Source organism: Lithobates pipiens, unplaced genomic scaffold (genome assembly GCF_037356315.1).
Source record: "Lithobates pipiens isolate NorthernLeopardFrog02 unplaced genomic scaffold, aLitPip1_a1.2 Scaffold_23, whole genome shotgun sequence".
Taxonomy (NCBI): Eukaryota; Metazoa; Chordata; class Amphibia; order Anura; family Ranidae; genus Lithobates; species Lithobates pipiens.
The window spans coordinates 67,912,230-67,930,428 of record NW_027507785.1 but is presented as its reverse complement, the minus strand read 5'-3'; the positions used below and the strand labels follow the sequence as shown (position 1 = coordinate 67,930,428).

Genomic DNA, 18,199 nt, shown 5'->3' with positions numbered 1-18,199 from the left:
GTTCTGCTGGCTTTGTCAGATATTCAGCGGTAATTAAATGCAGAGAGAAGGTAATGGTGAAGTCACTGGCTCAACCTGCTGTGTAATTTCAGCTGTGCAGCATGCAGATGTGCCGGAGGAGTCTGTTCATCATAAAAGTCTGTCTGTCATCATTGTGTAAAATTTGCCCGCATTCTCCACTAAATACTTATTTTATAGAATAATAAACTCCATTTAAATTTTTAACGTGCGCCTGTCTTGAAATGATGAAAACTCCGGCATTAGCAGAACAAACAGAATATAAACTTAATTGTAGTATACAATAATGACTGTGCATACTTTTCTGGATGAAGACCAATGGGCGGCCCATTCCATTTATCCGAAAAAGCCTTAAAGAGGGCTTGTCGCCAGACCATTCATTTTAGCAAATGTCTTCCATTTAGATTATATGTGCATCTAAAGTATATTAGTCATACTATTTACCCGTAAAAACCTCCCTTAAAGTGGATCTAAAGCCTTAAGGTTTTTCACCTTAATGCATTCTGTGCTGCAGCTGCCCCCCAGGCCCACCTTCTTCTTACCTAGGCACCCACCCCTGATCCAGCAATGTGCACGAGCGCAGCGGCTCCAGCTGTCTCTCTGGTTATTGGACAAATTGATAGCAGCAGGAACCCTTGGAAAAAAAAAAAACAAACCCTAAAAACCATTTTTTGTTATGAACTAACAAATAAAATTATTATTAAAATATAAATGAAATGTTTAAATTATTGTCTAACTAAAAATGATTTAAATGTACATATAAAAAAAATCTAAATATTTATAAATTAAATAAAAATGAATAATAATACATAAAAAAATAACCATTAAAGGTTTTGAATTTCTAGATCCTAGATCTTAGATCTTTGGTCTAGCACTCACGTTAAACTTTTTATATATGGGGTTTTTATTGTTTGTGATCCCACTGGGAAGATTCATTGTGTTTACCCTGGTGACCACTTCTTGCCTGGGCGAAAATAATGTAAAATTCAAAATGTTAGGATTGTCACTGAAATAGTAATAGAGAAAAACCTTCCAATGAGGACACCAGTGCAGGAGATAATTGTCTACCAGGAGATATCCCCTCCGTTTGGAGAGATTTCTGTTGGGTCTCCAGGACAGGATGTGAAATGAAATCTCTCCAAAGGAACTCGGAGAACTGAATGTGGGTTTAGGAAGAATTATTATTGTTAATATTTTTTGACTGGATCTGACCACATTCATAAACTATTTACTGACATCACCCCGTTGCACCTTTCGCCATTATACAGAGAATGGCTGATCTACCTCTTCAGTAGATCTTAGGTCAAATTTGTCATTTATAGTGCAATAATGGTGTGTGGTGAGGAAAAAGTAGGACTGAGTCTTTCCGTTCTCCATGGGAATCAATGGGGAATCATAGATAAATAGGGAGAAATTAATTAAATTCTTTTTCCAATATCCAGCGGTACAACAAAGCAAGAGAAGATAATTGACTTTGTTAGGTTGCCTAAAGCGGCTAGTTGACACAGGATCCCTGCAGACTACATTGAGCGTGGCTTGTTATGTTCCCATTAAATGCCCGATATATTTGGGACCTATTTAGACACATCCAGTGCATTGCGGTACATTATCACACACCCGGTAAGAAGTGGTATTTCACAAACGTGCAAGGGACCTGCACATTGTTATGATGCAGCACACCACATGGCTTAGGTGATGCAGTGAAAGTTCAGGTTGGCTATTAAGGCGCGCATTACGGTGTCATTTAAATGAAATGCCTGTGCACCATAATCCATTTCATAGCTTACCATGCATTGTGTTGTGAATGCAGCCTTAAGCCCCATACACACTATCAGATTTTCTGCTGATTTTTGTCTTCAGATTTACCAAAACCATGTAGTGTTTTTTTGTTGCAGGGGATACTCCAAATCGAATTAGTATCTTGGTGCAGACTTCTGGGAAAATTTGTAAGCCCATCACACAAGCAGGGCTTGGGGGCGTTTCGTACACCATCTGTGTACAGAAAACCTCCAGGTAGCCATATTGCATTGCATTTTACAGAGAATTAGAGTGCTGCAGATTAAAAAGGAAAGATATATATATATATATATATATATATATATATATTTTTTTTTTTTTTTTTTTTTTTTTTTAAGTAACAGTTTTATTGGTTATCTCAGCAGAGAAAAGAACAAAAACAGAACACAGTAAAATCTGAGTAATACTGAAAGGGGTATAGAAAGTACAGACAGTTTAGTAGTCAATGGTGAAAAATCATTGCTAAGTCATACTATGAACTGTTAGACGGTAAATGGAGTCTGCCATAAGTTAGGTGAAAACTTATGGGATATAAGAGGAAGCGTAAAATAAAAGAAAGGGGGAAAGAGAGAGATTTGAGGGAAGTAATATTGTAGCTCAACCACCAGCTCAGGACGGGGAAAGGTATTTTTAATAACATTAAATTACATTAACATTAATAATAACATTAAATTACATTAACATTAATAATAACATTAAATTACATTACATTATTATGTGACTTGTGTTGCAATTTTTTTTTTTTCTTTGCAAATTTTTATTCCCACGAAAGCGGAATTACCCTTTAAGAAAACCATGTAGCCATTGGCAAGCTCTGCTAATGAAAATGCTGAATCAATGTCCTCATAATTTATGGGTGTATCACCTGCAAAAACATCAGAATTTCTGACTTCACTTGCCGCATGCTTGCTCTATGTCAGAGATTCAAATGATCAAAGCCAGAGTCTGCCAAGCTGCTACTGTTTTCTAAAACCCATGAATTTCTCAAATGACAGTTTCCTCTAAAATTAGGATTTCCTATCAATCCGCCAATATTAGTCTGAGCACCATTCGGCTCTCATCAAACAAAGGATCTGCTTTTCGATGAACTTCAAATACGCCCTTCTTTTATTTTTTTTTAAAGACACAGGCAGTGAGCAAACCCCACCCTTATGAATAATGAAACAGATGAATAGAGGATATCCTCGGAGGAATGAAAACAGGGGATTAGTTACAAGTTACTGTGTTCCCAGAGGCCTCCTGCAGACTGCATTCAGCACAGATAATTGTAATGACTCTATTAAAGGCAGAGTGGCCTATTATTGTGTTCTGGGCCATCTCTCCCTCTGTGGTCCCTCATCAATTTGATGCGGGTGCTTTAACAGGACAGGCTGGTGCTAATCTTCCCTATCTCTCTCCTGTTACACAGATTTATGCAGAAACACAGCAGATTTTTTTTTTTTTTGCATGAAGTAGTTGGGCGCCATAGTTGCTTGATCTGTTTGGGTGGAGTTTCTATTCATCAGTGAGATGGCATTAAAGAAGGACTCTTTTTGCATCTATACAGACAATGTGACATAGACATCAAGGCTAGAAGCTTTTGGACACTTGACCATTATGCCCCATACACATGGTCGGACATTCCCACCACAATTTTGGCCTAAAATGTTGTTGCATACACATGTTCGCACAAAGTTGTCAGAAAATCCGATTGTTCAGAACGTGGTGACGTATAACACATACAACGGGACTATAAAGAGGCCAGTAGCCAATAGCTTTCGTCTCTCAGTCTATTCTGATCATGCGTTGCACTTTGTCCGTTGGAATTGTCTACACACAATCGGAATTTAAACGATCAGATTTTGTTGTCGGAAAATTTTAGATCCGATGGAAAAAGTCAGATGGAGCCCACACACGATCGGCTTTTCCGACAACATGATCCGATCGCACATTTTCCGTCAGAAAATCCGACCGTGTGTATGTGGCATAACACCGACACTCACCAATACAAGTGCTAACCAGTTTGCCACTATGCAAATAAATACACTATGTGGCCAAACATTACTGGACACAGGGCTGGTGCTACCACTAGGCAGCCGTCTAGGACGCACTGTTGCCTAGGGTGCCCGACCACTGGTTTTCCTACTTTCTTCTCTCTGCAGCAAGCAACTAAATCTCAGCATCAGCAGGCAGCCGCTACTCTGTTCGCACATAGTGTCAGGTGCAGCGGAGGACTGTGTCTGTGTCCGGACTCCCGAATGAATGGAAGCAAGAAAACATTCATGAATGGGCACTGGTAGGCTGCATTTGATGGGCACTGGTGAGGCTGCATTGATGAGCACTGGTGAGGCTGCATTGATGGGCGCTGGTGAGGCTGCATGCATTGTTGGGCGCTGGTGAGGTTGCATTGATGAGCACTGGTGAGGCTGCATTGATGGGCGCTGGTGAGGCTGCATTGATGGGCGCTGGTGAGGCTGCATTGATGGGTGCTGGGGAGGCTGCATTAATGGGCACTGGTGAGGCTGCATTGATGGGTGCTGGTGAGGCTGCATTGTTGGGTGCTGGTGAGGCTGCATTGATGGGTGCTGATGGGCTGCATTTGATGGGCACTTCATTAAAAAGGTGGAGTATACATGGGCGGGGCAAAGGGGGTGGAGTCGGGAGTGGAGCAAGGTGGGGGCGGCAAAATGAGGCTTCGCCTAGGGTGTCAAAAATTCTTGTACCATCCCTGACTGGACGCCTGACCCTTCTACCTTCTCTATATGGCCTAGAGCACATTTGTCAAAATGTGGCCCTCCATGCCATTTTATGTGACCCTTGCAGCTCTCCTGTAGCCTTTGGCAACCCCCTTGTTTCTGCCCCCACCTTGTCTCAGCAGTTAGCAGCAGAGAAGAGGACTGAACTCCTCCTACACATCCTGCTCCTCTATGTGCAGCTATAGCACCCCCTCATCTCCGCCTCCACTGGTCTCAGAATTCAGCAGACTTTAGAGGCTGACTACAACCCTCCACTGGTCCTCCTCCAGACCCCTAACTTTCTGCTTTCCAGCTCCACATCCATTTTTTCCCAGCAGCAATGCAAGGTAAGGGGGTGCACTGTGGTGCAGGGGAGGGTGGGGGACTCTTGAATTCTGATGGTGGAGGGGGGGTTTTCCCATCTTAGGTAAGGGGGGGTGGGGCGTGCTCTGGACATCTAGTCTTACAGATACAACCAACTCTTTGATGGCAGCCACTTAAGTTTGACACCCCTGGCCTAGAGTATGTAGATCTCCTCAAAATGATTGCGTTCAGATGTTTTCAGTGAAGATTACTACATAGGCTACAGCATATGAAGACATTTTAGACCAGGGGTCTCCAAACTTTCTAAAAAAAAAAGGACCAGTTTACCATCCTTCATACTTTAGTTGGGCCAGACTGTGGCCATTGGGTGTATAAATTGTCTTGACATCAGTGGGCATAAACAGTACAAGGTTGGCACTGTTGGTGTCAGTGGGAGAAATGGTGTCCCATTGTTGGTGTTAGTGGAAGGAATAGTGTTCCATCATTGGTATCAGAGGGAGGAATAGTGCCCTATTGTTGGTGTCAGTGGGAGGAATAGTGTCCCACTGTTGATGTCAGTGGGATCAATAGTGCCCCATCGGTGTCAGTGAGAGAAATAGGGCTCCATCATGGCAGGAATTATGCCACATTGTTTGTGTCAGTGGAATTAATAGTATCTTGCATCAGCGGGAGGAAAAATGTCTCCAGGGCAAAGGGCCACATCTGACCCCCGGACTACAGTTTGAAGACCGATGTTTTAAACAAGTGAACTCTTCCAACCTTATGGCAACATTTTCTTGGCCAGAAGCTTGTGGACACTTGACCATCTCACCCCCACTCACCGGTACAAGGAGAACATCTAAACACAAAGCATCTAGTGTCCTTGGTGAACATTAGGCCCATGATCAAAACTTCACAAGTACTACCCACTATGCTGAAAAATACACTTCACTTAATGGCCATGAGTATGTGGACCCCCTCAAAATAATTTAGCTCGGGTGTTTCCAGTGAAGGGTACTGTTAACACTACACCATACAAAGACATTTTAGACAGTTTTGGGCTTTCAGCCATTGGTGAAGGCCCTTTCTTGTTCATGGTTTGATGGGTTTGGTGTAGAAGAACTTGAGTGGCCTACACAGAGCTCTGTCCTCAACCTTACTGAGCACCTGTGAAATAGCTTGGAATGTAAGTTGCGAGCCATGTCTTCTCATCCAACATCAATACTTGCTCTTTTGATTGGAGAGGCACAAATTCCCACCGCCTCACTCCAAAATCTTGTGTAAAGCATTCTAAGCCCCTGTACACACAGTCGGAGATTTCAACAACCAAATCCGTCAGATTTTGTCCGTCGGATCTTGTCCGAAACTGTTGCATACACACGGTCCGACTAAGTTGTCGAAAAACCGGACTTTCAGAACGTGATGACGAACGTGGGACTACATACGTAGCCAATAGCTTTGATGTAGGAATTTGATCTGAGCATGCGTGGCACTTGGTCCAATCAAAATTCTCTACACATGATCGGAGTATGTCCGATCAAACCAGTTGGTCGGAAAATATTTCCAACAAGTTGGAAAATTGGGTCCGACGGAATCAGTCCGATGCATACCACACACAGACGGATTATCCGACAACATGGTCCGATAGGACACATTCCGACGGATTCTCCGATGTGTACAAGGGCATAGAGAAGTGGAGGTTGTTGTAGTCACAAAGGAACCAACTACATATTAGTGTGTTGGTTAAAGAGGAAGTAAACCCTGATGGGTTTACTTCCTCTTTTTTTCCCTGCAAAGGTAAAGCATAATGGACTACTATGCATCGCATAGTAGCTCATTATGTGTCACTTACCTGACACAGGAGCCAGCGAAGTCGCCGCTGTCCCCTGTAGTCCGCCGCATCCATGTTGCTTGTGGCGTCTCGCAGCTCCGACGAATCACAGCGGCGCAACCGCGATGACGTCACTCCCGCGCATGCGCACGGGAGTCGACAAATTTGGCAAATCCATTCTTGGATTTGCCGCATTTAGTGCGCCTGCGCGCCGCTGTCTACGGCGCATGCGCCGTAGACAGCGGTGCCCATTTTCGGGCAAATATCTCCTAAACCATATAGGTTTAGGAGATATTGCTTGGACCTACAGGTAAGCCTTAATCTAGGCTTACCTATAGGTCCAAGTTGTTTGGAAGGGTTTACTTCCTCTTTAAGTATCCACAAAACTTGGCTATGGGGAAATTGTCATAAATTTAGATCAGTTGTAAATATATATATATATATATATTTTTAAAGGTTTCACTTTTTTTTAACAAACTGATATTGGTATTGTTTTTAAAGTTTATATACAAGCTTTTTTTTTTTTTTTTTTAATAAACATGTAATATGGGGGATTTTGCAGGGCATTCCAGACTTTCAATAGAGAGCACAGCAGTTCTTTGTGGCTGTCTTTCTCTAATTGAGACCCATACAGAGCAGGAAGGAGTGGTAAGTCACTTCTCATTTTAATTCTCATTTTAATTTAGCTGAGAACATAGTCTTAGCTTCACCTCCTCAACAGTAGACTGCTGTTAGCAGAGCAGTTAAGTGCTGGTTGATAAACACATAAGAACCAGCTTAGATCTCCAGCTGCTGACTTGGACTAGTAAATATAAAGTAATTATGTTCCATGGCTTTAGATATACCATGGAACATAGTGAAGACAGTCATCCAGTGGAGAAAATATGTACAACAGTGACATTACCAAGAACTGGAAGTCCCTCCAAAATTGATGAAAAGACCAGAAGAAAAGTGGTCAGGGAGGCTGCCAAGAGGCCTACATTAAAGGAGCTGCAGGAATATGTGGCAAGTACTGGCTGTGTGGTACATGTGACAACAGTCTCCCGTAATCTTCATATGTCTGGGTTATGGGGTAGAGTGGCAAGACGGAAGCCTTTTCTTATGAAGAAAAACATCCAAGCCCGGCAAAATTTTGCAAAAACACATCTGAAGTCTCCCAAAAGCATGTGAGAAAATGCGTTATGATCTGATGAAACCAAGGTTGAAGTTTTTGGCCATACTTCCAAAAGATGTGTTTGGCGCAAAAACAACACTACACATCACCAAAAGAACAACATACCCACCGTGAAGCATGGTGGTGGCAGCATCATGCTTTGGGGCTGTTTTTCTTCAGCTGGAACAGAGGCCTTAGTCAAGGTAGAGGGAATTATGAACAGTTCCAAATACCAGTCAATATTGGCACAAAACCTTCAGGCTTCTGCTAGAAAGCTGAACATGATGAGGAACTTCATCTTTCAGCATTACAAATGACCCACAGCATACATCCAAATCAACAAAGGAATGGCTTCACCACAATATTAAAGTTTTGGAGAGACCCAGAGGGGGCCGGATATGAATCTGATTGAAAATCTATGGGGTGATCTGAAGAGGGCTGTGCATAGGAGATGCCCCCGCAATCTGACAGATTTGGAGTGTTTTTGCAAAGAAGAGTGGGCAGATATTGCCAAGTCAAGATGTGCCATGCTGATAGACTCATACCCAAAAAGACTGAGTGTTGTAATAAAATCAAAAGGTGCTTCAACAACAAAGTATTAGTTTATGGGTGTGCACTCTTATGCAACCTTTTTTTGTTTTTTACTTCCCTCCACCTAATAAATTTCAGTTTGTTGTACAGTTTATAGGTCACATTAAAGGTGGAAGAAGTTCTGAAATTATTTATCTTTGTCTAATTTTTTTTTTTACATCACAGAAACCTGACATTTTAACAGGGGTGTGTAGACTTTGTATATATATCCACTGTATATATATATATATATATATATATATATATATATACATACACACACACACATATATATATGTATATATATATGTATATGTATGTATATGTATGTATATATATATATATATATATATATATATATATGTATATATATATGTATATATATTTTTTTTTTTATAAAAAAATCTATTGTCATGCCAGATGGGGTTTCTCTTTGTTTACATCTTACTTTAGCCACACTTTTGCCAAAAGCTTTTTTTTCCCCCCATTTTGGCAGAGAGGCGGCTGCAGGTGTGGTCCCACACATCCGAGCATGATATTGCTGTAGTTTTATAGGCAGGCTGTAATTAGCGTGTTTATGGTGCACAATGAGACAGAGTACCTTATGATTATTTGGTCACATTCCTCTGTAATTGAGGATTATTCAGAAGCTGTGTTCTCTTGTTGGTCCCTTTCAGACTGGAACTAATAAAGATGTAAATTAAAGCGAACCTGCCATAGCAAAAGAAAAGTTTGCTTTTTTTGACAGCCCCCCCCCCCCCCCCAACACAACTGGCTTTAAAGAGTTAGTTAGTTAGAGATCTAAGACAGATCTGGGATAGATCAGAGTACCTGGTTCTGACCAATGAGAATCGCGCTGATCCATTCCAAAAGCCCTGCACAAAGAAGGTGGAAGAAGAGCTGCTTTGGGCCCCACAATAATGACTGGGACCGGGGCAGCTGCCCCTTTTGCCCTGTGGTAAAAATGGCCCTGCCTGGACCACTGCACCAGCTGTGTGAACACTGACAGCTCATCACCCACAGAGGTAAGTACAGCGAAGGCTGGGTGATCAGGAGGATGAAGGGTATTTCTTTTTAAAATCTACATTTTAAAAAGCCATTAATAAACTTTACCTTGTTCTTTATGGATATCGCCATACCGTGAGCAGCCAAATCTTCCAGGGCTGAAGTGGTTAAAGTATAACTAAAGCAACACTTGTGGAGAGGGATTAGAATCCCTGTCAGTTTTTTATTGCTGAAGTGGTTAAAGTATAACTAAAGCAACAGTTGTGGAGAGGGATTAGAACCCCTGTCAGTTTTTATTGCCGTCTGTGTCCCCCTTCTCTATTTGTCCTTTTTACCATTATGATCAAAAGTGAAAGTAAAAGAAATTCCCCAAATTTTGGGTTGTCCCCAGAAAAGTAATAGAGGGGGAATCTTCCATTGGAGACACTAGTTATGGTGCCTTGTGGGTCCCCAAGGAATTCCCTTAATTTGCAGGGATTTCCTCTCACTTCCTGTTTGGCTATGGGACAGGAAGTGAAGCAAAATCTCCCCACTGGGAGTCCCTTTAAAGGAGAAGTCCAGCCTGGGCTCGTTTAGCTGTATATCTCCTCTGGGTAACAGGCGTGCAATTCGTTTATCACTCCTGTGACCCGTTTTCAGCAGAGAGCAGTCTGAAGTCCGCTCTCTGGTGACGCCATACAGATCAGTCCAGGCACCATGTCATCCCGACTCTGCTCAGCGCTCCAGTGAGCGTGGAGGAGGAGAGCAGGAGAGCTGCTGATTGACAGGCAGCAGCTCTCTGCTCAGGGAGCCAAGAGAACCGAGCCATCGGAAGTGTTCAATTGCTCTGTTTTCAGTGAAGGGGGGCCGGGGAACAGATGCAGCATTGTACTGATGCTGCATCCACCTATTTTTTTATCTTTGCTGCATTAAGGTAAAAAATATATAGGCATTGGTATCATCCCTCACCTCCCCTTATACTTACCTAAGCTCTCATTCAATTCAGCACTGTGCCCATCTGCAGCGGCTCTCCCCGCTCTTACAGGGCTTGCCTTTGTTGAGGCAGAGATGACCATTTAACTGTCAGTTCAATTCTGTGATGTAAGATTTGGGGTGGGGCGCGAGCTAAGTTGTCTGTGTCCATGGATTCAGGCAGTGCGGCTCGGGATTGAGCCCACAGTTGTGCCACAATAGCAAGTGGCTTCCTATGGTGGCACACTGAGAACAGCAGTACTGGCGGGGGACCCTAGAAGAGGAAGATTGGGGCTGCTCTGTGCAATAGATTAACAGGTAAGTATAAATGTGTGTTATTTAAAAAATATATTTATACTTTACAATCTTTCATTCGAAGGGGAAACATATTTTTTTTTGCTTTCAGAGGAACTAAAGATTTTGAACTCTCAATACAAGAAGTTCTGTGCTGAAACCTTCCAGAGCCCAAAGTGTGCCCTAATGAATGGATTAGTGGTATGTTCATATCTTTTGGGGTTGGATTGAGGGTTCGGGTTTGGTTTATGTAGAGCTTTAAAGCATATCTAATTCCAGAAACAGCAATGTAAAATATGTCAGTTTACCAATCCTTAGATGTGGTGGTTGCATTAGTTTCCTTTTTTTAAAGAAAAAAGGAAGGAAACACAGCCTAAGCTCGTTTGGCTGTACTTCTCCTGTGAATCACAGGAGTGCAGTTCTTTCTGCACTCCTGTGGCCCGTTTTCTTAAGCTCAAGCCCGCTGGCAACTGACATCACAGAGCCGGTCTAAGCATGGGCAAGATCACGACCATATGGTTGAGATCCGCCCACATGCCTGGACCGACATTCAGCTCAGCCTCTCAGCGATCCCAGCCGGAGCCGTCCGCTCCCTGCCCCTCCACAGCCCAGCGCTCCAGTTGGCAGTTTAAGAGCGTTTTGCAATACATGCAAATTATTATTTTTTGAATCCTGACTCGATTTGCGAGCATTGTCTCACAAAACAGGCAGGAATATAGCCACTGGGGTGTGCAATATGGCATGTGGCCAGAGGAGCAGGGGCGCCGGTGACACTCTGAGACTCTCTGAGACACTAGGTTCTCCGAGCGTCTCTGAGTGTTTTCGGCACCCCCGCACCTCTGGCCACATAATGTACTGCAAACACCGGCGCCCCCGCACTGGTGCTGGTACTGCATACACCAGCAGTCACTGTGGAACTAATTATCTAAGTTTCCATTGATTTCTATGGGGAAACATGCTTTGCTATACAAGTGCTTTGGATTACAAGCATGCTTCTTGAGCAAATTATGAGCGTAATCCAGGGTACTACTGTAATTGGGAAACAAAAATCCCATACTTCTCTTTTAGGCTTCTTTTTCTTTATTTTCTCCTGGTGATCCTGCCAGTAACACACTCTTCTCCTGTCCATAACATAGAGGGGTTTGGTTCTGAAGTCCTCAGAGAACAGTCAGCCCACGGAGCGAGCACGGGACTTTACCAGTTCACAAGACTTCTGGCATAATCAACATGCTGTTTTTGAACAGATTAAACAAAAAACAAAAGTGAGGAAATAAGAGAAGTTCATTGTTAGGGTTTCATACATTTGAAGGGTTAGGATAAGGCAGAAATATATTTACTGTCACTCCAACTCTGGTGTCCCAGAGCTCCCAGACTGCCATTGACATCTTCAGCTGGTCTGCTTCCAGGTACTGATCTTCTGCTGTTTTCATTGGCTGGGCTACTGTGACATCACTTGTATGCTCAGGAATTCATCCCAGTGTTCTGGCAGATAGTGTCCAGCCATCATATAGTATGTATATTGTGGATATTTACCTTCACTTCCTGTGCCATAAGCCAAAAATCTCTTGGGGACCTCCAGGTCACCAGAACTAGTGTCCCCATTGGAAGATGTCCCCTCTATTACTTTTGTTTGGACAATCAATATTTGGGATTTTCTTTCACTTTCAATGATAATGATAAATGGAAGAAATAGAGAGGGTGAATTCCCAATGGGGGACACAGACAGCAATAAAAACTGACGTGTTCTAATTTCTCTCCTTCCAAAACTAAAAAATAAGTTTTGCCTTTAGTTATACTTCTATAAAATCCTGCCTGTTCCTGGATTTTTTTATTTCCACTTTAAGGGTAAGGTTTGCCTTTAGGGGCAAGTCTGAACATTAGTGGTCAGGTTTGGGATAAATTCTATTACTAGGTACAGTAATTGTGTAGCGTAGGTTTTGTGGTGTGGGATTTTCTTACCACTGAGCTGACATTCATTGTCTTCATCTTTTATGTTATGGCCACATTCATGTACAGTGATGACATCACTCCTCTTTTCTTGGATAAAAGGCGACAACTCATAACTAGAATTAGAATTATTTAGAATGGCGTGGAGTTTGGAAACATGATTGATGTCTTTAGCTGCTCATTGTCCTCTAAGCCCTCGAGTAGGTGCTTAACATATCGCTGCAATTAGAGCGCGATTCACCCAGCCAAAGCCTTCCAGGTCATTAAAGACTGCACAGGATCCGGGTGCCCTGTCTGTTCTAATGAGGGCTGCGTGTCTCCCCCAGGATGAGATCCAGACTATCCTCAAGATGAATCTTCCTCACTGAGACTGAAATTACCCCAGGGGAGAAAAAAGGAGTCCCATTTATCATAATGAACCCCCAGGGGAACCAAGACACGTTCTGGAAGGAAGCCATCTGACCTGGATATCGATTATCCATCTATCTATCACTCTTTCTTTTCTTTTTTTTTTCTTTCTTTCTTTCTGTCTGCCACTATCTATCTATTTATCTATCTATCTATTTATCTTTCTTCTCTTCTTCTCTTCTATCTCTTCTTTCTTTCTTTCTCCCACTATGTATGTATGCATGTATCTATCTATCTATCTTTATTTTCTTTCTTTCTTTCTTTCTTTCTTTCTTTCTTTCTTTCTTTCTTTCTTTCTTTCTTTCTTTCTCTCTGTATCCTTTCTTTCTTCTATCTATTCTATCTCTTCTTTCTTTCTTTCTTTTTCTCCCACTATGTATGTCTGTAAGTATCTATCTATCTATCTATCTATCTATCTATCTATCTATCTATCTATCTATCTATCTATCTGTATCCTGTCTTTCTTCTATCTATTCTATCACTTCTTTCTTTCTTTCTTTCTTTCTTTCTCTCTGTATCCTTTCTTTCTTCTATCTATTCTATCTCTTCTTTCTTTCTTTATCCCAATATCTATCTATCTATCTATCTATCTATCTATCTATCTATCTATCTATCTATCTATCTATCTATCTTTATCCTGTCTTTCTTCTATCTTCTATCTATTCTATCACTTCTTTCTTTCTTTCTATCACTCTGTATCCTTTCTTTCTTCTATCTATTCTATCTCTTCTTTCTTTCTTTCTTTTTCTCCCACTATGTATGTATGTAAGTATCTATCTATCTATCTATCTATCTATCTATCTATCTATCTATCTATCTATCTATCTGTATCCTTTCTTTCTTCTATCTATTCTATCTCTTCTTTCTTTCTTTCTCCCACTATGTATGTATCTATGTATCTATGTATCTATCTATCTATGTATCTATCTATCTATCTATCTATCTATCTATCTATCTATCTATCTATCTATCTATCTATCTATCTTTATCCTGTATTTCTTCTATCTTCTATCTATTCTATCACTTCTTTCTTTCTTTCTTTCTATCACTCTGTATCCTTTCTTTCTTCTATCTATTCTATCTCTTTCTTTCTTTCTTTCTTTCTTTCTTTCTTTCTTTCTTTCTTTCTTTCTTTCTTTCTTTCTTTCTTTCTTTCTTTCTTTCTTTCTTTCTCCCACTATGTATGTATGTATGTATGTATGCATCTATCTATCTATCTATCTATCTATCTATCTATCTATCTATCTATCTATCTATCTATCTATCTTTATCCTTTCTTTCTTCTATCTATTCTATAACTTCTTTCTTTCTTTCTTTCTTTCTTTCTTTCTTTCTTTCTTTCTTTCTTTCTGTCTATCTATCTATCTTTATCCTTTCTTTCTTTCTTTCTTTCATTCTTTTGGTCTTTCTTTCTGCGTTTCTTTCTTTCTTTGTATCTTTCTTTCTTTCTTTCCCGTGTCTTATTTTTAGAGTCATGTAATGGAGCTCTTCCCTGCACCCCACAAACCATGCATGTGTCCCCACAGAGTCGCTCCCAATACCTATCTATGTATCTTTATCCTTTCTTTCTTATTTCTATCTCTTCTGTCTCTTCTTTCTTTGTATGTTTCTTTCCTATTTTCTTTCTTTCTTTCTTTTGGTGTTTCTTTCTTTCTACATATCTTTCTTTCTTTGCATCTTTCTTTCTTCATATGTTTCTTTCTTTCCTTCTTTTGGTCTTTCTTTCTTTCTTTCTTTCTTTATGTCTTTCTTTCTTTCTTTTCATTCTTTTTTTCTTTCTTTCTTTCTTTTTCATACTTTTTTTCTTTCGTTCCCATGTCTTATTTTTAGAGAGTTCAATAATAAACCCTACACCCCTCAAACCATTCATGTGTCCCCATATCCTCCATTGCATTGTTTATATTAGCTGAGTAGCTCATGCAGGAGCAGATCAGAGAAAGCGTGCACACACAGTCATAGGAGCATTTAGGCATCCACAGGCATTAGGTGGCAGTTGTCTGATCAGAACAGTTTTGGCTAGACGGACACATCCTAGGGGAAATCACTGACTTCTTGTTTTCATAGTATACTTTACATACCTTTATTTTGGAGTGATAATAAATTTAATGTAGTGGAGTGATATCAGGAATACAGTGTCTTGCAAAAGTATTGGGGTCATTGTCCTGCTGGAAGGTGAACCTCCGTCCTATCCTCAAATCACACACAGAGTGGTACAGATTTTGCTGAAGAATATCCCTGTATTTAGCACCATCCATCTTTCCCTCAACCCTGACCAGTTTCCCAGTCCCGACTGCTGAAAAACATCCCCACAGCATGATGCTGCCACCACCATGTTTCATGGTGTTCTTTGGGTGATGTGATGTGTTGGGTTTGCGCCAGACATAGTGTTTTCTTTGATGGCCAAAAAGTTACATTTTTATCTCATCAGACCAGAGCACCTTCCTCCATACGTTTTGTGAGTCTCCCACATATCTTTTCGCAAACTCAAAGCGTGCTATTAAGTTTTTTACTGAAAGTAATGGCTTTCTTCTGGCCACTCTGCCATAAACCCCAACTCTATGGAGCGTATGGCTTATTGTCGTCCTATGTACAGATACTCCAGTCTCTGCTGTGGAACTCTGCAGCTCCTCCAGGGTTAACTTAGGTTTCTGTCGATCATCTTTTGGCAGGTTTGTTTTTGTGCCATGTTCTTTCCATTTGGTTATGATAGATTTGATGGTGCTCCTAGGGATCATCAAAGATTTGGATATTGTTTTATAACCTAACCCTGACTTGTACTACTCAACAACATTGTCCCTTACTTGTTTGGAGAGTTCCTTGGTCTTCATGGCAGTGTTTGGTTAGTGGTGCCTCTTACTTAGGTGTTGCAGCCTCTGGGGCCTTTCACAAAGGTGTGTATATATAATCACAGATCATGTGACACTTAGATTGCGCACAGGTTGACATCATTTCACTAATTATGTGACTTCTGAAGGTCATTTTATGTGCTTCATAACAAAGGGGGTGAATACATACGCACGTGCCAATTATCATTTTTTTATTTCTGGAAAATAGTTTTATGTGTATATCTTTCTAATTTTACTTCACCAACTAAGACTATTGTGTTCTGATCCATCACATATAATTCAGATTTAAAAAAACATTGAACTAAAGGCTGTAATGTAACAAATTAGGTAAAAAGCCAAGGGGGGTGAATACTTTTGCAAAGCATTGTAAGGGCCATCAGAAAGACTCAAGCATAGCAAAGTATAAGAGTGATTACTCTGCGTTCCAATCTCCGTACCCTTGGCCGTCTCTCATTTCCATTACGGAAAGCCGCCAGGATTTACTGAACTCATTTGCCATCCAAAAGGATTTGCAGAGAAACCTTCTTAGGTTGGAGTTGCAAGAAGGGACGTGTAGGGAGCATCTCCGATTCTGATGACCTCATTTCCATGGCATGATGGGACCACCTCAGGGACGGCTTCACCAATGTCGCCTGGGGGAGATGGACTGGAGCCAAGGCGCTCTTCCCACCCTTACATTATTTTTAGACAGACATATGTAAATTGGAATTCCAAACTTCATTTGTATATTTTGGTAGACCAAAATCTGCCACTATAGGGAACTGAACTTTTCTGGTTATTTATAAGTATCTAGATGTGTCATGTTAAAATGAAATAAAGAAATGTAACGCTAATTAAATCTACAATTATATCTACTTGTTTTTAAAATAATGTAGGGAAGCATTAAAGAATATGTTACCCCAACAGTTTATATTCCTGATATGTGCCTGCTGTACCATGTACTTGTATGAAAATGTCTCCTGTTCTCTTTGTATTGCTTTCTTTGTGTGAAATCCCTGGTGTTCCTGACAGTCTCTCTGCTTTCTTATTAAAAACTGACCATACTAGGCAGGAGAACACAGCCTGGTCAGTTTTTTTTGGGCTGTGCTGGGAACTCAGCCTTCCCTCCTCCAATGATTAGACTTGTGCTGACACAAAGACAGCAAAAATACCTACCCTGTTTCCCCTAAAATAAGACCTAGCGTGAGTGTCGGTGATGGCTGCAATATAAGCCCTACCCCCCAAATAAGCCCCACCCTCTTTCCCCAAAAATAAGCCCTACCCTGAGAATAAGACATAGAAGGACTTTAACTAGGGCTTATTTGGGGGGGGGGGGGGGGTAGGGCTTATATTGCAGCCATCGTCGACAATCACGCTAGGTCTTATTTTAGGGGAAACAGGGTAGCATGGATCCTAATCCTTGCCTACTCTATCCAGAACTAAAGAACTGTTCCTTTATTTATACTTTAGCAGCTCTATTTTTATTTCTTTAAGTCTAAGGAGATTTTGACTTAGTTCCTGTAACTCTAGAGCAGGGATTGGAGGAAACGGTAGGCACAGACAGCAATAAAAGCATTGCTAGGAGTTCTAACACTTCCTCCCTTTACTAAGTATGTAATTTTGTTGGTGTCCTCATTTGAAAGATTTGCTTTGACTTCCTGTCCTGGCAGGAAGTAGTGAAAAATATCCCCAACAGGGGCAAGTAAAGCAATGAAAACCTGACAGAGGCTCTAGCTTTATCCAAAACAATATAAGATGTTTTGGCTGGAGTTGGGCTCTAATGTATAACGTAAGGTGGCCATCGATGGGTTGAAATTTGGCCCATTCAGCAGGGACCAGCCCAATTTCGATCAGCGTAGAGCCGTCCTTATTTGCTAATTGGTTCCTGTCTAAATTTTCTCTAGTAGGTGTACAGTGCATCTGGAAAGCAATCACATCGCTTCACTTTTTCCACATTTTGTTATGTTACAGCCTTTTTTTCAAAAAGGATTACATTCATTATTTTCCTCGAAATTCTACAAACGATACCCCATAATGACAACGTGTAAGAAGTTTGTTTGAATACTTTGCAAATTTAGTAAAAATAAAATCACATGTACAGAAGTATTCACAGCCTTTGCTCAATAATTTGTTGAAGCTCCATTGGCACCAATTAAAGCTTCAAGTCTTTTTGAGTATGATTCTACAAGCTTGGCACACCAATTTTTGGGCAGTTTCTCCCATTCTTCTTTGCAGGACCTCTCAAGCTCCATCAGGTTGGTTGGGGAGTGTCAGTGCAAAACCATTGTCAGATCTCTCCAGAGATATTCAATCGGGTTCAATTCTGGGCTCTGGCTGGGCCACTCAAGGACATTCACAGAGTTGTCCCATAGCCACTCCTTTG

The 18,199-nt window shown here is 41.1% G+C and overlaps 1 protein-coding gene across 4 annotated transcripts in view; it reads left to right on the top strand.

Moving 5' to 3' along the window:
• The window catches only part of PLXNB1 (plexin B1), a 344,778-nt gene that overhangs the window by 186,224 nt on the left and 140,355 nt on the right, over positions 1 to 18,199 (top strand). The window contains exon 1 of one of the 4 annotated variants that reach the window (XM_077451816.1): positions 10,769 to 10,837. The exons of the other annotated variants lie outside the window; for them this stretch is intronic. The gene's annotated coding sequence lies outside the window, so the exon portion shown is untranslated. Of the gene's footprint in view, positions 1 to 10,768; positions 10,838 to 18,199 lie in introns of those variants that run through there. 4 annotated transcript variants of the gene reach the window in all.